General features: G+C 40.5%; 1 protein-coding gene across 16 annotated transcripts in view; it reads right to left on the bottom strand.

Moving 5' to 3' along the window:
- LOC107380209 (LIM and calponin homology domains-containing protein 1) overlaps positions 1-25,431 on the bottom strand; it is a 112,439-nt gene that overhangs the window by 64,204 nt on the left and 22,804 nt on the right. The gene's annotated exons all lie outside the window — the stretch shown is intronic.

Here is a 25,431-nt window from a genome sequence, read left to right as displayed (position 1 = left end):
TTACAACAACTGGGCATCGTTTCATTTATTTTCAACAACATTTCAATGGATATTTCTAGAGACTAATGGTTAAAACTCCATATCGTCTCTTTAACGGACCTGAGCAGAGTTTAAAATGCAGCAAAATCCACATAAAAACCCTTTTTCCATCAATGCTAAAAAAAAACCTGGTTTCACAATAAGTTCTGTAAACATAAGGAGATAAGACATCTCCTGGATGCTTCTGAAGTCTAGCATGAACATAAACAGAACCAAAGTAAACACCCACTAACATTCTAGGCCGTGTTCCTATAAATGATGCTGCTAAATGACTCTTAGTCCTTTTGGTCCTCCGAAAATCCATTTATTCTCACAAACACTAGCCCACCCCGCAGAGAGGGCACCCCTTTTGTCTGCGTGCATGAAAGGCAGAACAATGACAAGATTGGATTTCCTGAATTTTTCACATTTATTTGCACAGCTGTGGTAATAGTGCATACTTGTAGAGTGTTTGGTCTGGTTGTGAGTTTCCATCAGCTTTTTGCTTCTCTGAGGAGCCTGAACTTGTTACAAGAGAAGTGAACCACTGCACGTCAATGAAAAGGCCAAAAGTAGGGCTGTCGCGGTAACCGCAAAAATGAAATATCGCAATATGAAGAAGCCCACCGCGCTGCATCATGGGCCACCGCGATTACTGAACTTGGTTCAACTCAGTGATGCATGTTGAGAAGGATGGCTGCACTGGTATCAAAACGAAACGTTACTTCGCTCCTTTGGGAGCGCTTTGGTTTTCAGTACGTCAGCTGCTGCGCAGCCAGAGTCCTTGGCCGAGACGGAGCTGCCACCAGCGGCAAAAATAAATAAATAAATAAACGCTCGGAGACCTCCTGAAGTCCCGGACAAGCACTGCTTCTGCAACCGTCCCGAAGAGAGTTTGAGCCGAGCTGGAGCTCACTCGCTACCTGCAGGAGGAATGCATCCACCCTAAAGAACCCGCCTGACATGGTGGAGCAACAAGCGGGAGAGATTCCCTTTGCTCGCCAGAGTCGCACGCAAGTTGAGTTCGGAAGCGAGCGGGGCCGGACCGGAGCGGAGGTAGTGGAATTTGGGGTAAGTGCAACGAGCGCACCATCCGAGAGGGTTTTCAGTGTTGCTGGAAATGTTGCCACCCCCCTCTCAGATCCTCTCTCAAAGCGTATGTGGTTAACATGCTGGTTTTCCTTGTGGGTAACAAGGACGTGACCGAGCTATAAAGCACCGTCATTCGTGTGTGTGAAAGTGAAATGATAGTGCCCCGCCCCCCGGCGCGCGCGCGCCCGGTACATGTAATTTTTTATGCTTGATTTTAAACAACTAAACAAAATGGGGACTTGTTTCTTATTTGTTAGATGCTGCAGCCAAATTTGCATTTAAAAGTTTAACCTTCTCCTGAATTTTGTTGTTTTTAAGTTCAGTCGGACTCCGACTGTCGGACAAACAAACGTTACTGCGATCTGTGTTGTTACTGCCCTTTGATCTGCATTCAGTAAAGCGTTATAAAAGAAGGCACGGCAATTTTTAACCTTTTTTAAATGTGTAAACATTATGTTTAGATAGTACTGCAATAAAAAAAAGGACTGCAATAATATCGCACACCGCAATATTAAGCCACCCTGAATCACCGCAGGGGGAATTCCTCAACCGCGACAGCCCTAGCCAAAAGTACCTCATTTCTGCAAGATGCATCATGTTTGGTGTTTCTCTCTCCAAAACACGGGCACAGGTTTTCACTTTAAGCTGCATTAGGCTGCTACTGTTCCCTACCGTGGCACAACTTAAGGTTCGGTATTTTTCCTCTACTTTCTCCCCTATTTTTCGTCCCTGCTCTGTTGAGGTACCTGGCAAGGTTGAGTCGAGCCAGCATCGTGATTCTGGCCGCTGATTGTCTAGAGCAGTGGTTCCGAAACTTATTTAGCCGCGCACCCCCTTCTATGTCCCGACCATGTCGACGCACCCCCCAGCCCCCACATCAGGGCATGGCTATATAGACGTCAAGCTAAACAGACAGGGTTAAAAAAATTTGACCTTTTTCCCCATCACTTTCATTTTTTAAATAGTAATTAATAAACATTCGATACCATTACAATTTCCTTTGATTTAATTTTAAATAAATATTTAGAGTGCCCAGGTAGGTAGCACATAAACAATGCAATTTAACGGTTTTCTTGAAGTAGGAACGCTTAACCTGTGCGGCCAGCGCGCTCTCCTTCCTTCTGCTCTGCGTAAACCTGAGCTGATCACCTACTTGTGCGTAATCAAATGTCTGTAGGGGAAAATATGGAAACGATATAGCCATGAGGTTCACTTTTGCCTCAGACCGACTTATTGCTGTTTTATGGTGTGGCTGAATCTGCGATCCGCTGCCACGCGGACTGGAATAACAAATGCTGCAGTAACATGAGTTCAGGTTCGGAGTCACTGGCTGGAGCGGACCTGAATTTAATACGTCATCCCAAAATAGAAGCTAATATCTTAATTTGGCCTTGAATGAAAAATGTTGTTATAAAACCTCTTAAAAGTTTTTATCACGCAGGAGGCAGCGCTCATTTCTGCCATCAGTCTGACGGCACGCCAGAGTTTGCGCAGCGTGCATGCTTATTGAATCTGTGTGTGTGTGTGTGTGTGTGTGTGTGTGTGTGTGTGTGCGTGCGCCTGTGCGCGGCACAGCTCCATGAAGCTTGGTTTATCCTTGACACATCCACTTTCCGCTTGGTGATGCGGCTCGCGGATGGAACACGCTTCACAACTTGCAGCGTTTAAGTCACCGCGTCTCGTTATTGGCGCTATTTAAACCAATGTTGTAAAATTACTTATGCCCAGCCCAGATGTGCTTACATGTGCACCCGTGAGCCGTGGTTCCACTGGAACACGTCTGACCTCTGACAGACGCACTCTGAACCTCAGATCTTCAGCGAGCCTGAATGGGAATCATTTCTTGATTTATTTTGTTACATCCACAATGTTCTGTGTGTGAGGTTTACAATAATGATGGCTCACTTGACCGCGGTGTTTACAATGTCAGAACACCTGCATGAGACAGGGTGTTAATTACAATCTGCCAGAATGACTCACCTTCAGATTCCTCCAACATCGTTAAAAATGATCAAATACGGAACATATCGGCGTGCGCAGGCCAGAGTGCTGAAGCTCGGCGCATTGTTATTATGAAGCTAGGGCACATGCGGAGGACACACACACACGCGCAAAAATATACTTGTTTTCAATTACATTTATTGTGCCCACTTACTTTTTCTTAGGCCCACCCACAAATGAGTTTCTACGCTAATGGTGACATATGACAGACTTCTTTGAGCTCCGCAGCCATTACACTTTTCACCTCGCGCACCCCCTAGCGGTAGCTCGCACACACCCGGGGGTGCGCGCACCACACTTTGGGAATCCCTGGTCTAGGGGGTAGAGTCACTGGTTGCTCCAGAATTTTCTGCCTTCTGTTTCACTGCCTGCAGCCACTTCCTGGTTCAGAGTCTGACAAAAAGCCATAAAACTGAGCGAAAAGTCCAGCAACACCACCATTTTTCTACCGAGTTGTGTTTCTGTGGCGCATACACCTTACACTGTTTACTGATCCTCTTGTGCCATTTTAAGTCATGAGTAAAGATTACCTGCTGCCCCCCCCACCCCCACCGCCCACCCCCACCCCACCCCCACCCCCCACCCCCACACACACACACCTATGAGGGGCACACCCACTTTCTGTCATGGAGCTGGCATGGGAACAAAACTAAACTCAGATGGGCTGACTCAAACCACGCTGTGCAGAGCTGTTTTAGGCTGAGTAGAGCTCATGGAAAATAGCTTTATGGACAAGACATTGTGTACCGGGTGCTGATAACATTAAAAAAAAATACGTGTCACATCGGAGTTTAAGGCTAAAATGTTTTATTTAAAGTCCAAAGGTAAAGCTGCCAATCTTTAAACACATAATTTCTGCACTTTTTTAGAGAAAGTTTGTCAATTCTTGAATAAGCAAAATAGTAATAATATTCTACTGGGACAGCAGTAGCTCATGAGGTAAAGTGGGTTTTCTAGTAATCGGAAGGTTGCAGGTTTGACCCTGGCTCTGACCAGAGAATGCTGCTGTTGTGTTCTTGACCAAGACACTTAACCCACCTTGTGTGCTGGTGGTGGTCGGAGGGACCCGTGGTGCCAGTGTTCGGCAAGCCTCGCCTCTGTCAGTGTGCCCCAGGGCAGCTGTGGTTACCAATCACCAGTGTGTGAATGTGTGTGTGAACGGGTGAATTACTGACTGTGTTGTGAAGTGCCTTGGGGGGTTGTATAACCTTAAGAATGTGCTATACCAGTACAGGTCATTTACCATTTACTGGCTTAAAATTGGTACGAAGAACTAAGTACATAAAATAATGCTTTTATTAATAAAATAAAACATCCAATGGTGCTGTGGATAAACTTAAAATCAGTACTTTTAAAGCTAATGATTCAACTTGATGTCATTTTCAGAAGGTTGCTCATCTGGTTATTACCTTCAGAGTAGAAAAACATGGTTTGTCTCCACACAGGTAAAACATGTACAGACACATAAAACGGTTATTTTGTTCAAACACAGCCCAGCAAATGGTTTGCTAATTTATGCACAGTTAATCAAGTTCAGCAACGATAATTCCCTTAGGAAGTGACAGAAATTTTGGTCGATCGCAAGACACACTTCTGTAACAACTTGAGGTAACACCAGCAGCATGCCGAGTGTGTTGCATGTGCAGTAATACATTTCTGCTTGGCAACAGCATGTGCAAACTGCCCAGATCCTCCCTGATCATAAAATCAAGTGTTAAGAAACCCGTAATACTGTGATGTATGAACAGAAATCTGAAATGGGACTGGACAATACAAAAAAAGGTTTATCTATAAAAAGAAAATTGTACTGATTCAATATTAATAATTATTGAAAACCACATAAAGATGTAGAACATGTCTTGAAAGTGCAGCCTTGACCATTTTATGTCATTACTTTATGATGAAATAAGTTTGTTGCGTTACCAGACTTAGTTTTGATCTATTCACTCAAGATTTTGCAAACCACCGTTGTTTGTTTTTTGAAAATGGAAATATTACCACACTGGTAAACTACAGTGATCTTTGTTGGGACAATGTCTTCCACCTCTCCTTGCTGCCACATCTTAAGTCCCATTGCTGTCCATGACGGAGCGTGCTTGGGTCTGTGTTTTTGATTGATTATTTGTAAGTAATGACTCTAGTGGGCACCTCCAGTGCTTGAGGGCCGGTATCCTGCTTCTTTTTGACGTTTCCCTGTTTCAAAACAGTTGAATCACCTGTTCAGCAACTCATCAAGTGCTGCAGAAGCTGGCTAATCACCTGCTGAATGAAATCAGGTGTGTTGAAACAGGGAAGGCACTAAAACATGCAGGATATTGTCCCTCAAGGACCAGGATTGCCACCCTGCTCTATAGTATTAAAGAGCAAATTGCAGGTAACATTTTTTTTCTAATTCATATAAAATGCTGTCCAAAAAATACAATTTAAAAAGCTTATTGTGGTTATTTCGTTTTAAAATATATAACAGCAAAGCTTTCTAGTAGAAAGTGGCCTTTCTCAGCAAAGCTTTTAAAAAGCTCTTTTTTCTAAACCTGAACCTCTGACGTAACCAAAGGGAGTTAGAAGCTCAGCGCTGCCTCAGCTCAGCGTGAAGAGTGGCTAGATTTAGGGTAGAGAGGTCATGTTATTGAGTCAGTGTGTGTGTTTACTAGTGATGGATTGTGTTTATTTTTGATAAACTACAGTGTGTGAAGGCTGTACCACCTCCAGCCTGTCCGGACATAGAGTCCACGGGTTTCCAGACAAGAGAAACAACGCCTCTATCTCCGTGCCTGAGGGCCTTTTGTGCAGCTGAAAAGACGGACTTCTGTAGCCCACATCGGTCGGTACCGGGACAGGGAGGTCCGCGCTGGGCTCCGGAAACCTGTGGCGGGGTTTAAAAAATTAAATGCGGATTTTTGGAGCTCAGATCACCACCAGAACCAGGTCAGAACCGACCACCAGAAGAGATGCGCGGCTCAGCGGGCCAGCTGATTTCCAGGTCGGAACCGGATCAGAACTGCCGCACCAGGAGAGCATGCACGGCTTTTAAAAATACCAGCTCGACTGTCTCGCTCGTGTTTGGGTCGGATCCAGCTCATAGAAGCCCACGTGAGCTCCAGAACTGGATCACAGGCGTCTCTCTCCCTCTCTCTAAGAGCTAAACTACGTTAGGTGAAAGGATATTAACGAGTATGAGACCGCTGACAGACGCTCATTAGTACTAATATTATATTAACTGACCGATACAATTTTAATTGTCTGGTACACAATAGTAATCTGTACAATATTGTGATGTTAGCACACGAGTTTAAGCTAACGTGGTTAACTCACCAGACACCTGCTGCTCCCCCGCTGCTTCTCCTCATCTCTCTGCTTTGGCCGATCGTTTCTCCTTCTGGTTCGTCTCTGCTCTCTGGAGCGTGGAGCAAACTCATAACTTTATGGTTTTGGTCCATCATGAGAATAATTGTAAATATTTAAAGTTTCCTCTGTGTCAGAGCCGGCATTATAATCTATATTTTTCACTGGATTAAACTAACAGGACTCCCTCAGCTGACGTCACTTGGTTTGGCAAAAAAAAAAAAAAAAAAAAAGCTTTCTCACAAAAATGACTCTAAAAGCCTAAATAATTAATGTATGTGTAAAAAAAACGTTTAAACCGAGTTTCTACTATGCCTCTCTAAACATTGGTTCATGGGAGTCTCTAACCTGCAATATGCTCTTTAAGCTACCCAATTTGGCTATAATGAAAAAAGGAAAGTTTGTATTGATCCATTTTTTTATATTGCACCACATGTCTATCAATCAATTTATATTGATACTGATGTAATGCCCAGCCCCAGTCTGAAAAAAGATTTTTTCAAAGTGTGTAAAGCGCAGTCTAGGGCTGGAAATATCTCGATCCAAACCCATTTTTAAACACGCAGGGCCATGTGAGGGTACTCAATTAAAATGAGGAATGTGTTGGCTTTGTCGTTTTCACAGGAATGTTGCTCACATTGTGTCACAAACAATCACATAATGCTAGTTGGTTTTGTTGTCATCCATTCACTTCCTTCCCCTTGGAAAACTGTCATGTCTAGACCAGATATTCTCGTGGACTTCTGTCCAGAGCAGCTATAGCTTTAGGCTACACAGAGAGAGAGAGAGAGAGAGAGAGAGAGAGAGAGACAGAGAGAGACAGAGAGAGAGAGAGAGACAGAGAGAGAGAGAGAGAGAGAGAGAGAGAGAGAGAGAGAGAGACAGAGAGAGACAGAGAGAGACAGAGAGAGAGAGAGAGACAGAGAGAGAGAGAGAGAGAGAGAGAGAGAGAGAGAGAGAGAGAGAGAGAGAGAGAGAGAGAGAGAGAGAATGAAGGTTCTGTTGATTTAGAAAACGAATGAATGAACTTTGCAGAATTCAACAAAACTTTTGCCAAATGCCCTTTCCCCGAGGGAGCTGTTTCTGATTACTTTGATGAAACATAAATGACTAAACAAAGGGACTTGAAAGGGACACAGCCTTCATGTTCAGAAAAAAATAAGATGTGAAGAGTCTCCCCCACCTTGAAATCATATCTAACAAAAATAAATAGAAAAACTAGCAAAAACAACAGCTACATCAAAGAGCCTTTTGTTGATCAGCTATGGGGTTCATGGTTGTATCAGTTATCCCCCCCTCTCTCTCTCTGAACCAGTTTATATAATTTCCTCACTTCTGACAATGAAAACACAACCATTGCATCCAACTCAGTGGTCCTGCATTGTACAGCTATTTAACTCAAGTGAACCACCAATAATTGAAACATTTCAGGCAGGTTGGCTTCCATGATGTGAGGAAGTAAACACCGTCTACTTCAAGGCCCTGAGGCTAAGACCGTTGAAGTGCTGAGAGCTGTAAACTGAACATAAACAGAAACATGTGCTCCCAACCCTCACGCCTGCTTTCCAGCAGCATGCTTGTTCTGTATCCACATGTCTGCTTTGTAGTTAAAAGCACTCGACTTAACTGCAGGAAGTCTTAAGTGTATTGCATAATCCAGACTGAATCCAACAATACGTGTCAAGTTACAAGAACACGGCTAAACACGTCTTCTGGTTTGCAGCCAGTAATCTTGTTGATTCAACTTGGCAAGAACCTAATCTGTAAATGCTTCTGGTTCTGATTAACTAAACAAAAGCAAGAGTGTTTAACCTTGGCCATTGATGATACAAAGCTAATGTCATGAGTGGGAGGAGGAGACACAAACAAGCTGCTTTATGATTTGTAATGTTCACTGTCTTTTCCAGGATCATCAATCAAGCTGTTTTCAATGCAGGACAATAAAACACTCCGTTGGCTTAGAAACGGATATTAACCTGCCAAGTTTTCAGACCCTAAAGTACAGAATTTGATCAAATCTGTTGATATGAAGGGTCTCTCTGACTGGGGGTTAAAGGGACCTGGTCAACAAATGGAGCCTCAATAAGTTCAGCCAAAGGTCAGACGTGGTATCTGTCTATACAATCCATCATTTGGACCTTTTTTCTAACCGTCGCCCCTGTGGGGTGGTGATGTTTTTTTCTTTATGGTGTCTGCTTAAATTGCTGGAATGTGTACAGACTGGGAGAGGAAATGGAGAATGGACAGTTGGAGGGCTGATCGTAGAAATCCAGCTCACCAATTTTTTGATTATTAGGCTTTTTGTTTTCTTGTATGAAATAGGTAACGACTCCGATTTTATTGTTATGAATAAAGGATTCAAAGTTAAGCCATGTCAAACAACAATGTAACCAACAAGGAGTTTTCTCTTCTAAAATCTAATAAAGGCTTCTATAATTCAGAGTGATCCAAGATTCAAAAATATAAAATGTTGGATTGTTTTCAATGCTTCTAGCTCTTTATTATTATTATTATTATTATTATTATTATTATTATTATTATTATTATTCCCAGTGACAGATGTAAAGAAACAAAATGTTTCCTAACCCTAAAAAATAAAATCTCTCATGTGTCTTTCACCTCCTTGTTGATGTTGTTTTTTTTCTATTTAAAACAAGGTCCCCTTGAGTTGCCAGTTCATGTGATTTAGGATAATATTTGAATATGCCTACAAAGTCCTCTAGGCAGGTCAGCACTAAATCACCAGAAGATTCTGCAGATTCAAACTGTCCTGGGTCAAACTGATTCAGAAGTAATAACAGCAGCTAGCCCATTTTGGCTCATTTTTGCTATTAATGCCAGAGGGAGAGTCAAACATGAATATTCACACACTTGACAGTATTCACAGACACCCAGTGGACCACACACAAAGAGGGCAATGAATCACCAAATACAGCCATTTTTGTCAGCATGTTTTCTTTTTGGTGGAATCTGAGATGGATGACTTTGAGGCAGCATGAGAACTTTTCAAACTAAGTGAGACAAGCTGGAACCACATGAGGGTTAATGCCCAGGCTAAAGAAAGTGAACACTGGAAAACAGGGATCATACCAGGTAATGAAGGTTTATGTAATATAATCACCATGGTAATACATAGTCAGCACTAGAGTGTGACCGTGTAACCCGAAATCAGAGCAGCAACTTCTCACGCATTTAGACCTTTTAATGACAGAAGCCTATCAAGACCTTTTTTCAGCGACTTCGACTGGTCTTCAAAGATTCTACTGAAAAATAGGAAGTAAAAAACATTTAAAAAAGGATTCAGTTACTAAATTATTACATAAAATTGTAATTGGAGGCACAATATAAAAAAACAAGGCAGGATAGAATTTTTATGCAAGATACTTGTATTAGATTATGTGGAAATTCACTATTGGTGTGTGCGTAGTGCACTCTGAAGGCAGCAGCAATGGTTTAATTATTTTGAGTAAAAAAAAAACATCTTTTAAAGAATATTCATTCATTTACTTATAGAGTGCCTTCCCGCTGCTAATCAAGGCAGCCCAAACCGCTGAACACAAAAATGTACGAGTAGCAAATAGAAAGGAATACATCCTAATAAAAAATTGAAAAGTACTACACATCAGCTCATGTTGAGTGCCAGAGCAATACACTCGTAAAATCTTAATACAGCTAGATACTGCATACAGATAAGAACTTAAACCAGGCACATATCAAAAAGGAAGGCCAGTGTAGAGGTCTAACGGGGCATTGTGAGTCTGTAATGCACTTTCAGTTTTACTTTAAAAGCCCCAAGTGAAGTTGTGCTTCTAATTTCTAGTAGAAGGCTATTCCACGATTTAGGAGCAAAAGCTCAATCTAAACTGAAATGTAAATGTAAAAAATAAATAAAAATTATCTGAAGTTGCCATTACCACACAAGGCTACCATTATATAGAAATGCAGTGTATTGGTCAGCTAAAAACCTCATGTAATCAAATACCAACATTTCAGCAGTTGTTCTCTCATTTTAAGCAGAAAAGCACGCTTTTTCCCAGGCACACGTTGGACTCTGAAATGTGGCGTGGGAAACCTTACACAACCTCGATTAGTCATAAAATTCTGCTACTCAGCAAGACACAGTGGACTCATCTCTGCTGTGTGCCAAGTCAGCAGACATCATTAAAATGAATAATCAAATACAGATTTAATCAGCACCAAAATGATCAGCAGCACAAAGCACAGCCAGGCACCGATAGCAAATTAACGACACACCAGGGGCCAATCAGCTACAACAGGGCTATTCGATTCCGGTCTCCAGCACATTTTGGTTTTAACCCTGCTTCAACACACCTGATTTCAATCAGCAGGTGATTAACAGGCTTCTGTGGAGCCTAGTGAGCTGCTGCACAGGTGATTCAACCACTGAATTAAGTGTGTTGGACCAGAGATACCACTAAAACATAATGGATACCGGCCTTCAAGACCTGGAATTGAATGACCCTGAGCTACAACATGGAGGAACATATTTTATTATGGTGAGCTGCTGACAATGTCACACTTTCTCTCTAGAGACCAGCAGAAAGTTGATTGAGACAAACTGATTTAGCATAACATAAATATCTGACTGCTGTTTGTGTTTCTATTATAAATGTGCTGATCAGCTGTAAGTCTGGTCCAAGCGTGATCAAAACTCTTATGTAATGAATAAAAAAGATCCCACTCGTAAATGGCCTGCATTTATACAGCACATTCTAAAGTCCTAGAACCCCATAAGGTGCTTTACACAAAACAAGCATTTGCTCACCCACGCACACATTCACAGCACTTGCAACCCTCCAATCACTGGCCAGTGACTTACTCCACTGCCACAGTAGCCCCACTACAGATTAAATATACAGGGAAGTTAGACATTTTACACAATTGAATCTTTTTTAACTCCCACCTTAAAAGTAGGTATTTTCTTAGTTCAATAGGGACTTGTAATGGGTTCTAATTGGTTTATGCAAAAGTAACATTGATTATGATGATTATAATGAGTTTCTAGCACATGCTATAAAACAGTATTTGCGTTGCTAAAGTAGAACCTATTTACCAGTTATCAGCTGTGGTGTATTTGAATACATGCAGCACAAAGCAGACAGATCTGTCAAATGTCCTATAATGTCATCTTTAAAACTAGGGATGCTCTAATCAGGTTTTTTGCTGCCGACCACGATACCAATTTGCGAGAGTACTGATCACCGATGCTGATCACATGGATTGGTCATAAATGTTCTATGAAGTTACGATTAGTGCTACAGGCTACATGATCTGGGGATAAAGGGTTAATAACATCACCTTAAATGGCCTGCATTAATTTTAAAGAGAGAAAAAAAGACTTGCGGCACAATTGCTGTGTTTGTTTTAGATCACAACTTCTAAGCCTCCTGCTCACAACCCAGGGGTTAGAGCTGAAAATGTCTCTTGGACGAGCGGTATTAACCAGAAAAGTCCAGATGTTTTCAATTAAATCTCTTAAAAGGATCATGTCCAGGATGAACGAGAATACAAACCTACTGTACATGCTGAAGCACGAAGCATCACAATGATTCAGTCAAAAGGAAAACTGAAACACTTAAATGTAGCTGATATCAGTAACAATCTAACAGATTTAAAACATTAAAAGGTCCAAACATTAAATAGTGCAGGAAAGCAAAAAAATAATCTCACAACTTTGTGTGTTGTGAGATTTATTATCATTATTATTCTTAATGTTATTTTTATTGTAACAGTTTTCAGAGGTAAGGAAATGAGAGTAATGTTAGTTTTATTTTGAAGGGCAGTTCAGTGGGTGGAAAGGGTTGTTTCCGGTTCCGGTCAGAGGCTGTTCTGCTAGGAAAGCCGCTCTGTTCTGAACTGTTCTGTGGATAAATGGAGATGTTGTAAGGTGTGGGTTACCGCCGAAAGTCGTCTTAATTAAAGACCACAAAACAAGTAACCCGAGATAGTCAGAGTCGTTACGTTAATAGATTTATTAATTTATTTATTACTCCTAGCAGACGCTAGCGGGCTGAACACTGTGTCGTCCACCACAGAAAGGCATCCAGCATGATGACTTTAGTTTTTAGGTTAGTTGGTCTTGGCAGATGAATGTTGGTTAGTGTAACTGTTGACTGCTCCGCCTTTTTTTATTTTATTTCTGCAGGTTAGTAACAAAAATGCCCCTCTCTTTAAGCAGTTTGTTTTTTCATAGTCCAATCAAATCTGCTGTGCTGACACATTATAAGGAGCTTCCCCTGCGTGTTTACATCACTCACAGATGCAGTAAAAGTAACGCTTTTGTCGCTGCATGCATGTGGGTGAGGGAGGCATGATGTTGCAGCTACACAGGTTCTCTGTCAGCTGCAGTGACGTGTGATCGACTGGTCTGATCAGCTCCAAAAGGAGTAGATCGGAAATAGGCCGAGCACGAGTTTTTCACGGAAATCTGCCGATGTCAATCGGTGACCGATCAATCGGAACATCCCTATGTAAAACATTTGCAATGCTTTTTCAAACTCAGAAGTTAAACTCAAGACACGTAATGCACAGCTAAAACGCACCACTGGTGTCCATTGTATTCCACTTGCACACATGGCATGACTGTGCTTAGTATTTAACAATAAAATCATTCCCTGGGCAGTTTGAAAGAAAACATGAATGGCTTTAAAACTATATCATAGTATGACTTACAGTTCGTAAAATTCACATGGTCCATGACATGATTTGGTCAAAAAATGCCCAAACTTGAGGCAAGAATATATGAGCAGGTTTATCACTACAGCCATGTAGTGATAAACCTGCTCTGTACCCAATTTTCCTATTCAGGGTTGCAGTGAGGGCTGATGGTACGGATTTTCAGCAGTCAATGGGGAAGGGGTGGTGAACATTAGGGATGCACCGAAATTAAACGTTTTGGCTGAAACCGAAAATGAGGAAACCAAGGCTGAAAAAACACAGACCGAAACACTGAAAGAAAATATCATGTAAATAATTACACTGAACAACAATATAAACGCTCCCATTGCTCCCATGCTGAACTGAAACATCTGAAACTTTTTCTACATGCACAAAACACCCATGACTCTCAAATGTGTGCTAGTGAACACTTTTCCTTTATCAAGATAAAACATCCCACCTCACAGGTGTGGCATATCAAGGGGCTGATTAGACAGCATGAATAAAGTACAGGTGAGCCTTAGACTGATAGATATTTTTGTTAAGTGTAGAACATAGCATTTGTGGCTATGACGCGTATAACCTCACTAAAATCAAGGCGTTGCAATAAATCAATTACAAAACCATTAAAATGTAAATTTTGCACTGACATAACAATGCACAATACAAATTAAAATGTTAAATAAAATGTTTCACTTGATCCCACTCATGTGTACATAAAATAATAATAAATTATGCATAATAATAATTATAAATGTACAGGCTTATAATTGAAAGGCCTGCTGAGGACTGTTAAATCAACCCTTTAAGTGCCAAAGTTAAAATATTGCGTTTAATGAGCCACACCTGCAAATATAATCCCTCATGAAGTTATTATTTTACACCAGAAGATTGTGGAGATGTGTAACTTCAATCTGAACAACAATTTTGGGTGTTTCTATTGAAATTTTCAGAATGTATAGTTTGAAAACTTCTCTTGAAACAAGCAAGAGAAACAACCATGCATAAACACGCTCACGTCCCAAGTCAACCTAATGTGCAAGAACTCTGAGAAAACCCATGCATGGTGCAATTAATCACATTTTGGCAGTGCCTCATTTAAAGACTAGGAAATGCAACTCACACTCCCACATTGCCTCTACTTGGACGGTAGACAGTACTACTTGTCCTCAGTGGTATTAAATATTTGGTCATGAAAAGCACCAGGATGGACAATCACAAAGATCAATTGAGTGGTTACAATTTCTAAAAGTTCAGATTTCTTCAATGCATTCTTTACCTTTCACTTATGAGCCTATTAGGGAAAATCCAAAATACACAGCTAATACTCAAAGTAGACTACACCCTATTTATTTTTTTTTTACTTTCATTGGAGCTTAAACAACCTGCATGTAAATGTCCAGTTCCCTTCTTTATGCCTCCTTTCCCTTGATAAGCCCTTCTGCTTGAACAAGACACATTTCCTGCAAATGCAAAGGCCTAGCCCTGAGCTGAATGTTAGTATTCCAGCCAGTCCACCCCACTTCCACCCTAATAACACAGCAGAACAATGTGCTGCTTTTGGATTAACTCCACTTCTAGCCCCCACTGGTGTTACTCTCTTACCCCCAATGCCCAACATTCTGCCCCCGTAACTCTCTTCTTAGATTGGTGGGGCCTGAGGGGAAGAGGATAGACTTTTTGTTCAAGAGTTTCTATGATTCAAGGGATGAAGAAGGCTTAAACAACATGAAGAAACTATAACTGGGATCAAATGTGATATTAAATTAGGTAAGCACACACACACATAAAAAATAACAATAATTTAAAATGGCTTAAAAAGTGATGTGAAAGTTAGTTCATGGTTGGTTTCTAAGACACAATTACAGAAATGTTTGAGTCGAATTAAATAGCAATAAAAGAAAAATAACTACTAATATGCTGATAATAATATTTATAAAAATCTATTATTTGATTTTACTAGTAATAATTACGGTGACCTTTTTTTAACATTTGAACAAAACAGGAACAGTGATTCTTCCAGGTGGTAAAACAAGTCTAAAGCCAAAAACAGTGGTCACCCAAAAAAACACAAATATTTTGTTGGACCACCTTTTGCTTTGATTACGGCATGCATTTTCTGTGGCATTGTTTCAATAAGTTTCTACAAAGTCACAAGATTTAAACTTTGTTTCACTTCTCTAATATCACCGTGTGCGTCTCCTCTACGATATATTTTACTGATTTTTTTTATCGTAACAAACAATTTATACAGGAAAATCATAAAAATTAACAAAGCTTCCCAAACTTTCACATTCCACTGTAACTGTCTGCTTCACTCCCGCCAGTGTTTGTTTACTATTTGTGTTGCTATAGCCAAATATACGAAAAGGCGCACGTCACCACTTGTACTGGAGTGAAATGGACATCATTTAGGAGTTTAGTTTTAAATGTACATGTAAACTAGGATGAAGGCTCCCAGTTCATTACCTTAGATCAATCTAACTTGATTTAGATATGCATGTAAACACACTGAGAAATTGGAACCAGCTCCTCGCAACCCTACTCAGGATTACAAGTTACAGAGGATGAATAAATGAAGGGATTAAACGCATCTGATAAAGCTTTGTGATGTTAAACAGATTGCAGATGAACTTTTCTCAGAGGTAAACATAGTGAAAAATAAAGCAATCAACTGTAAATATGTCTGCAGTGACTTTGCACCATACATCACATTCCAATAGGACTTTTGTGACAACCCCCAGATCAGATCAGAAACAAAGCCTCCGTGTCAACATCAGCCATCTAAGCTAAGCTTTCTAAGCAGTTGGGCTTTTCCATGAGCTTCCTGGGGTCTCAAATGTCCTGAAAGGCACAGTTTTCATGGAGCACAGGGCAACATTTCACTAGAAGCTACACTGGAAGTCAAACAAACAAGCAGGCGCCCTGTTGTTGACCTGGTGAGATGGACATATTGGCAGCAGTGTTAAACAAATGTTTAAATAGGTAAGTATATTAGGCACCTAAGACCTATTAATGTTGCAACTCCATACACATAAAATGCTCTCAACGGAGTATTTTCTATTAATTTTGAATAAATCTGTTCATGTTGAATAAATTACATTTTTTTCTTCAATACACACAAAAATGATGAGAAAGAGTTCAAGCAAAAGCTCTCAATTAATTAAAACTCACATAAGCCTGACACTAGGGCTTTAGCACATAGAAATAAACCTATAAAATAATTTTGTATTCTTCAATTGGCATTTTCTGCTTTATCCTTTATAGTAAAATAACTTAAAGGGACTTTACGGAGTTTTGAATTTTTATGCTCGCGATTGCCCCCTCAGGCCAAAAGCATAACGGCAGCTTCAATAGTAGGCTCGTGCACGAGGCGCGCATGCTGTACGTGCACACTCCTTAACGAAAATAACAGCTGAGACAGTTGTGTGTGTGTGTGTGTGTGTGTGTGTGGGTGTGTGTGTGTGTGTGGCCCGGAGGACAGAGGGCAGGAGACGCGCAGCTAATTAATTAAATAATTTGGTTCTGTACCTTTCTCTTCAGCATAGCCGACAAGGGTTTATGATGGGTCAGTCTCTCTGCATGCTCAGATCATGCCCTTCCCTTACTTGAAAAATTGTTCCAAAAATGAAATTTGAACCCACATACTTTTTATCTGTGAATTCAATGCCGTTCGGCGAGTCTCAAATAAAAATGTGGGCATCTTACTGTAAAAAAAAATGTACCATTAATGTAAAAAATAAAATCTAAATAGACTATGTTCACATCCAGAATCAAACCCAGGTTCTTCTGCATGAGAGTCCAATGTCTTACTAGGTGAGCTAAAGCACCAGTGGCATCTTTTGTATCTGTAATATTTATGTCCTTGATGACAGCTGAAACAACGTTCAAAGAACGGTTCAGAGCGAAAATGGCTATTTTGTTGCTAATTTGCAGGAAATATCTAGAAGAAAGTAGCTAAGGGTCCTCAGAAATGTAGCTAGGTTCGTCACTAGGCGTTAGGAACAGCGACAAAGTCGCTGAGTTGGCACTACCTCACTCTCTGCTGCTAAAGCTACTGATAGCAAATGCTACGGGCAATGCTTGAGCGTGAACGCGCATGAAGCAGCCTGCTCGACCCGAGCAGCTTTCTTTTTCTGTGATTTTACAGAAAAACAGGCAATCACAGTAAAAATGCCAGGGCTCATTCTACAGGACCAGGGCATTGCAGGAGAATGTATGAAGAAGAAATTTATTATTTCTATACATGTTTTGGCTGTCAAACTTCCATAAGGTCCCTTTAACATTTTGTAGGAATGCAGATGCAAAATACACACTGTACTTAGACAACAGACCCTGGATACTACAAACATTACAGAAACAAGAGTGACAAAAACCCAGATTCCTTTCCATCCTGTCATTTGAAGAGAGGCAGGTACGCAAGCCAAAACAAACCAACATCTTTCTTAACTTTCAGTGTGATAAAATTCTTTTGTGTGCTATGTGCTCGTTCTGACATGTTCCGTCTTCATCTCTTTACCAAGCTTTGTCCTCAGGATGACTTATCAGGATCTTCACCGACACTCAATGTCAACACCAGAGCGCAATCTGGGCTAGTCAGCTTGTTTACAATCGCTTTTGCTCTCATGAGCGTTGCACACTTTAGACACACTTGTCTGATAGAAACCATCAATTTGAATAAACATCAACTCAAAAAGTTGCTCAGTTCAATTAATCATCAAAGAGTGACACGCATTTTAAAAGCTTCAAAGACCTGAGAAGATCATATAAAACAAAACCAAAAATCTAAGGGAAACAGTATTCAGACTTTTATACTAGTCATCTGTTACACTTTGTAATCTGACTGATCTCATTATCTGCATTTTAAATCTCAAAGATATTATAATCTGGTAAACCAGTATCAGTCCAAAGAATAAACAAATGCAGCTGATCAACACCAAATACATGAATGAGTTTAACCTTTTTCAAGCACTCGGTTAACACTAAAAAGGATGTTTCACACCTTTCACGATATGGAAGTGGTTTAAGCAAAGAACAAAGGTCTAAATTATGACGAAAGTCAGCATTTAAAGACATCTATAATGCAGTTATAAAAATAAATGCTCACATTTTGCTGGAAATTGGTTAAAGGTGCATGATGTAGGAATGAAGAAGAATGGCATCCTGTGGTCGATACTGCAGTCCATTTTAAAAACAAACAAGCGACTCTCATAATTGTTCCATGTGACAAATGAAAATGAGTCATACAAAGTAAGCTGATGAGAAGACACATATTTCACTGTAATATCAGATTGAATGCTATTGAAAAGTAGCTTGAGACATTTTTAGAGCCAAGTATTTGTTTTAAATTTCCCGTTAGCATGATTTTACAACCCAGACATCACAAGATCTCTCAGATACTTACAAGATTTACTATAAACAACTAGCTTACATTCCACCATTTCATTCATTATGTTATCCTGTACAACCATCATCTCATTCATACATTGTCATGTAATCATTAGTTCCCTGAGTGTGTGTTCCCTGAATAGTCAAAGAACCTAGAGTAATCTTAATCAAACATTCAAAGATCAATCAGATTCATATTTCCTATTTATGGTGGGGACACACCGGCCGCCGAAGCGCTGGGAGGCGAAGTGCTCACGAAATTCGGCCGCTGCTCGCTGCTCCTCAGTTCAGACCAGACGCTTGTTTCTCCACTCCGGTCGAGGCATGTCTAAGTACAGCTCTAAGTTCGTGTTCCAGTTGTACAGTTCTAGAGGAAGCTACGGAAGCGGCTGTCCGTGGTGAATTCTCTTTAACTAAGAAGCAGCCTTAACACGCCTAAGAAGCAGCCTTAACACGCCGTCAAGGTTGTTGTAAAGCTGACACATCAAATGGTTCCTGCAGAACAAAGCTGACTTTGTCCGACTCCTTAAGAGTCCCAGACGTGCGGTTCCATCCATCTGTCGTGACCCGAGATATCTCTGGACTGGAGAAGTCGGTGCTGTGGTCAATCTACTGGACCTGGGTGCCAGAGGTCATCCAACCTATCTGACCTTCGGATCCACGAAGAGGGTCTCCGAGAACAGGTGAAGTAGACACACAGACAGCGTCTGATGCCTTTTGATAATAATCAACTTCATAGCTTAATGAAAACCAAATTATTTTACACCCAGAACTCAGCTTTCCTAGATACGGAAGTTCTGACTAACATTGCATTCACACATACAGTCAGGTCCATAAATATTGGGACATCGACACAATGCTAACATTTTTGGCTCTATACACCACCACAATGGATATCAAATGAAACAAACAAGATGCGCTTTAACTGCAGACTGTCAGCTTATATTTGAGGATATTTACATCCAAATCAGGTGAACGGTGTAGGAATTACAACAGTTTGCATATGTGCCTCCCAGTTGTTAAGGGACCAAAAGTAATGGGACAGAATAAGAACCATAAATCAAACTTATGCATTTCAATACTTGGTTGCAAATCCTTTGCAGTCAATTACAGCCTGAAGTCTGGAACACATAGACATCACCAGACGTTGGGTTTCATCCCTGGTGATGCTCTGCCAGGCCTCTACTGCAACAGTCTTCAGTTCCTGCTTGTTCCTGGGGCATTTTCCCTTCAGTTTTGTCTTCAGCAAGTGAAATGCATGCTCAATCAGGTTCAGGTCAGGTGCTTGACTTGGCCATTGCAAAACAGTCCACTTCTTTCCCTTCAAAAACTCTTTGGTTGCTTTTGCAGTTTGCTTTGGGTCATTGCCCATCTGCACTCTGAAGCTCTGTCCAATGAGTTCTGAGGCATTTGGCTGAATATGAGCAGATACAATTGCCTGAAACACTTCAGAATTCATTGTGTTGCTTTTCTCAGCAGTCACATCATCAATAAATACAAGAGAACCAGTTCCACTGGCAGCCATACATGCCCACGCCATGACACTTCCAGCACCACGCTTCACTGATGAGGTGGTATGCTTAGGATCATGAGCAGTTCCTTTCCGTCTCCATACTCTTGTCTTCCCATCAATCTGGTACAAGTTGATCTTGGTCTCATCTGTCCATAGGATGTTGTTCCAGAACTGTGAAGGCTTTTTTAGATGTTGTTTGGCAAACTCTAATCTGGCCTTCCTGTTTTTGGGGCTCACCAATGGTTTAAATCTGGTGGTGAACCCTCAGTATTCACACTGGTGGAGTCTTCTCTTGATTGTTGACTTTGACACAGGTACACCTCAGGGTTTCCCTTACATAGGCGTAGCCGTGGCGGCCCGCCACAGCTGAAATCCCACCGCCACGCCTACAAGATCCCAAGTTTTTTTTTCTGCGCTGTTTCCCGAAGAAGCAGCGGGAACTACTATGTTGTCGCTTGTGATCACAGCCGGCGGGCAGCAAAGAGGAGCAGGCAGGGCAAGGTGAAGTTACAGCATAAGTTACTGAGTTTAAAATTAGAAAGGTAGCAGTGGATATAATGCTTTTTGGTTTACATGTTTCAATAGCGTTAAGATAAACGAGTGTTGACGATCTTGACAGGGTTTCCTCCCGTGCTTACTAGGCCAGGTTTTTCTCCCCCCACCAGGCTAAGCATCACTTATTCATGTAAAATTTATTTTTTCATGTCTGACTTTAACCACATCTAACACTGTATTACGGCGTGAGCGCAACAGCGACAACTTAAGATCGATGTGTGAGCAGCGTGAGAGGTCGGGTGTTTTCATCTGAACCCTTAAAACCTCCAGCAGGCTACGCTGCACTATTAATGTTTTAGCGCGCGGCGCTAACAACTTAGTGGAGAAAGCGTAAAAACACATTGGACGCTTCTTCTGAAGTGGGAAAATAACACCTCTTCTTAAGCAGAGCACGACGTCGCCTCGGCTCATTCACGGCCGAGCCGGACTGAGCTCGATAACATTGACCCAGCACAGCCACTGGGTCGATGGAGCTGCCCTGTGACTGCCTGATGGAAAACCAGCGGGTTTCATCAGACTCGTAAAGTTTCTTGTTTTTGCTGGGGACCCCCTGTATTTTACCGCTCCCTCCTGCAGTCTTCCCCTATTAAAATTTAAAATGATTCTGTAAATTCTGTGTATCAATAGAAACAATCTCTGCCTCTGCCAGCTGCAGTAAATGTAGTTTCCAAATAATAAATAAGATGTGCATTCATCTGTGTATCTACTTCGATCCGCATGAGTGATATTCTCAGCACCAGAACAATGAAGCAAAGAAACAGATTCCTGAGTTTGTTAGTAATTTTATTTATTAGGTGCATCTGACCTGTTCTATTTTTCTCTGAAATGAGATCAAATCAGTGCTTCTATGGGTTGTCTCCACTATGCACTGGAAAATTTTACTTTATTTAGAGACTTGTCATAATTTCTGCATAAGTTTGATTTATGGTTCTTATTCTGTCCCATTACTTTTGGTCCCTTAACAAGTGGGAGGCACATATGCAAACTGTTGTAATTCCTACATCGTTCACCTGATTTGGATGTAAATATCTCAAATAAAAGCTGACAGTCTGCAGTTTAAGCACATCTTGTTCATTTCATTTGATATCCATTGTGGTGGTGTATAGAGCCAAGAAATGTTAGCATTGTGTCGATGTCCCAATATTTATGGACCTGACTGTAGGCACCATATACTACCATCACAGTAAATATTAGTTAACTTGTCATGTTTTAATTGTTTGGGAAATAAATCTTACTTTTACAAACCTGACACTTTCTTGAATCGAAACGAAGTGTTTACAATCTCTGAATGAACAAAGAATTCTAGAATCTTCTGATTAAAATACAAGGACCAAGCAGGTTGATATTCTGTATTCATATAGAATATCACAGCTTTTTGGTCATAAGTAGAGGTAATATATTGAGGTCTTAAAGCACTCAATTTACCAAATCTTACAAAAGTTTTAAGATTTTTCTTTGACATTTCTCAAATTCCAACACCACAAGGATCGAGCATTGCAAGTCATGGACACAGTGTCAAACTATACAGATAAGCTTCTTCCACTAATGTCAGACCACCAAGGCCTAGAATAAGGGAGGTGCAATAGGCTAGATTAATCAAGATTAGAGTTGATCCCTTTCTCCCAGCAAGCTAATGGGGATTACAACTCTCAAGACCAGTACTGTAAGCTTCTGCTGGTATGCATTTGACATTGGACTGAAGTGATAACTGAATCAAAAAGCAAAAACTATTTAAAAATGACCAGTGTTTCAATTCATCTAAATGTTTAAGTCAACATTTAGAATATCTTAATACAGTATCTCCTGTTGCTTTAGAGAATGGAAAATAGAAGATAAAGGAAGAAGAAAATGAACAATATCTAAAAGTTACATCTTTAAAATAAACTAAATAATTTCAAACGATTGATGAGAGATGCATCGTATTTCACTTTTTCATGACTCCCTAAAAACCCAATTGTATTAGGTTTCTCTCCTCTGAATGGACATAACGGGACGTTACATTTTACGTCAATATATGACAAAAGAGAAGCTCGTTTAGATAGCATTAAGGTCTTCAGAGTGAAACGTTAAATGTCCTGCCAAAATGAAACTGCTGCCAACATTTAAAACAGGTTTTCTGATTTGGAGAGCTGGCAGTGAATCAGGTCTGAAGGAGTCCGAGGAGACCTGTACCTGTTGCTGTCCTGACACAGAGGCTGACCTGCTTCAGTTCAAGAGAACAGAACTCCTACTGTACACGTCCTACATTCATTCAAAGGATGCTTTTATTCCCTTCACTTTGTTAAGTAACTGTAGCATAGCGGAGTGCTGTGAAGATCAACATCTTTCAAGCAGCAAGTGTAATCCCAAACAAAGGAATTTTTAAGACAAAAAGCAAAATGATACTGGTCGGGACAAAAACATGAAAAAAGTGGAGTCTAATAACAATGGTCAAAGTGGTTGTTCAGTGATGAAAGAACGTGATCAACAATTAACATCATTACAAAAATCTGTTTTACAAGATCCCCTTTTGGAAAAGAAAAACATCACGGAAGTCTTAACTTTTGCTTAATATCTTCTTTTGCCAACTTTACTGTGATGCTTAAAATAAAACAAAGAACTTTACAAGCTAGTAGATTTATTACACAGATTTCATTTCGATGAAGGCTTTTAAGAAAATCAAACAAGTATTTAAACAAAAACAATATTATTACCCTGGTATTATGGAATAAAATATGTATGCTCCTGCAGTACAGAAACTATATGAACAGTAGATAAATTCTGCTCTGATGAGGTAGAAAGTCATGAAAGGCAGTTCAGTCAGCAGAGCCATGATTGTGTCACGTTCCAGAGTCTGGCAACTGCAAGCGTTGTTCGATAACCGGGATGTGTGTGAATTTGTGTTTGCACAAATGAATCTGAATGGAATGGAGACTGGGGGGTTAGGAATGTTAGGGTGAGCGGGCACAGTACAACTTGTGTGACCCTGTGTGTACGGGACAATGGAAACAACCCCACTCCGTTCTAAATGCATCCATTCATAGTGGACCTGAGTCATCTGATTCTCTATAGTTAAAAAAGAAACCAGATACTTTAACTTTTACTTTAAATAACATAAATGATAAGCTTATAAATCCAAAAATTTAATTATGAAGGTGGGAGATAATAAGTTACGAATGTGAAAATTAGAAGAAAACCACCTCTACCTGACCATTTCCTATATTAAAGCAACACTAAAGTGTTTTTTAACACATTAAGCTATTGCGTTCAAACTGGTTTCCGTGGTTACTGAGCCATGAATTTGAGCAGCTTCTGATCAGACAGCATTCTGTAGCCCAGTGCTGACCAGAAACCATACTAAACAGCATTGTTGTACGGGTAGGTGCACTAGTGCAGATCTCTATTTGCTTTACAGCGATAGCCGTTTACTGTGCCAGTAGCTCATATAAAGACGTGGTGTGCCACTTCACCATTTAAACAATGCATCATTATGTGACGTGCTAATTTACAATTTGTAAACATTGAAAAACTATTATAAATATTTGCCAAAAGACAGCTGCAAAGTGTGTGTGAGGGGTTAAGGTTGCACATGCCAACAGGACACTTTAAGGGACGGACCAGCAGAAATAAACAAAAACATTTCAGTCACTGAGCATGAGATTTATTCATCAAAAATAAAGGAAAGTTGTTTAAAACTGAATGAAAAGACAACAACAGCACTTACTAACATGCAACAGCACCACTCACGTTTTAATCTCGGGTTAGATGAAGAGAAACCGTTCCTCCCAGTCAGCCAACAATTGAGGAAGGATTAAAAAAACTTGTCCGCAACTCCAGCCTGTTTTATAAAACAACTGTGCCACTTCGCTGCAAAGCTAAGGCAGCATCATGGAGCCTTTGGTCATTCATAAGTATTTTACACAAAAAGGGTTAGGGTTAGGGTTACACAATGGTGGTATAAAGTGGGTGCGGAGGTAGACTCCGTGCTGTCACAGACTTCCTTTTAGCTCAGACGCAACTTGTTTTTTTCATGCCAATTAAAGTAACGCTCCTCAAGTTTGTTCACGAGCCACTCCAAAAGGTAGTTGTCTTGAACAGTCCCACGTCAACTGTCTGGTGATCTGTGCTTCAGATCTACATCCAGAAGCGTTGTATCTCTGCATCACTCCAGTTTGCCGTCTCAACGGACTCAGTTTACAAAAGTGAAACTGACTGCCTGTGTTTACATTCTCATTTGAAAGTATGAAAAATCTTTGTTGTGAGAAAAAAACTCTATACAATGAAAAGAATGCTTCAACAATAGTGATAATCATGGTAATCATGATAATTGTTTGATAATCAAATCGCAAAACTCTGAATTGAAAGGAACCCAAGTTGGCACGCCCTAGTTAGTTTTTTTTTCATTATACTGACAGTCACTAAGAAGCACAAGAAGAAGAAAATAGCTTCTTTTTTTTACATCACACCGGTGCCTGGAAGTAAAAGGAAGAGAGTAATGCCTTTGGAGGCAAAGAGCTAAAACTAGTGTGGCCTACATTAGTTTGAGGGAGCTAAACTACTGGTGAGCTAGCTTTGTTGCTACTGGACTTGTAAATAATGATTTTTCACCCAACAGTGCTTCTTTAGTGTCAGCTGGCTTGTTTTAGTGTTCACTCATTATTAGCACAAGCTAAAATAGGCTGCGGCAGGGCTGTTTAAGACAGTTGTAATTTCACTTTCAACCAGTAGGAGGGAGAAACAGAAAACTTTGTGGTGCTTTAAAATTTCAACATACACAAGGTAGTGGTTTATATCTGGTAAATAAAAAGACCTAAACTGATTAGTCAAAATTAAGATGAAGGACTATTTACTAGTTGGCTTTTGAT

This window comes from Nothobranchius furzeri, chromosome 1, assembly GCF_043380555.1.
Source record: "Nothobranchius furzeri strain GRZ-AD chromosome 1, NfurGRZ-RIMD1, whole genome shotgun sequence".
Taxonomy (NCBI): domain Eukaryota; kingdom Metazoa; phylum Chordata; class Actinopteri; order Cyprinodontiformes; family Nothobranchiidae; genus Nothobranchius; species Nothobranchius furzeri.
The sequence above is the reverse complement of the archived record's forward strand: the minus strand, read 5'-3'. Positions and strand labels throughout refer to the sequence as shown.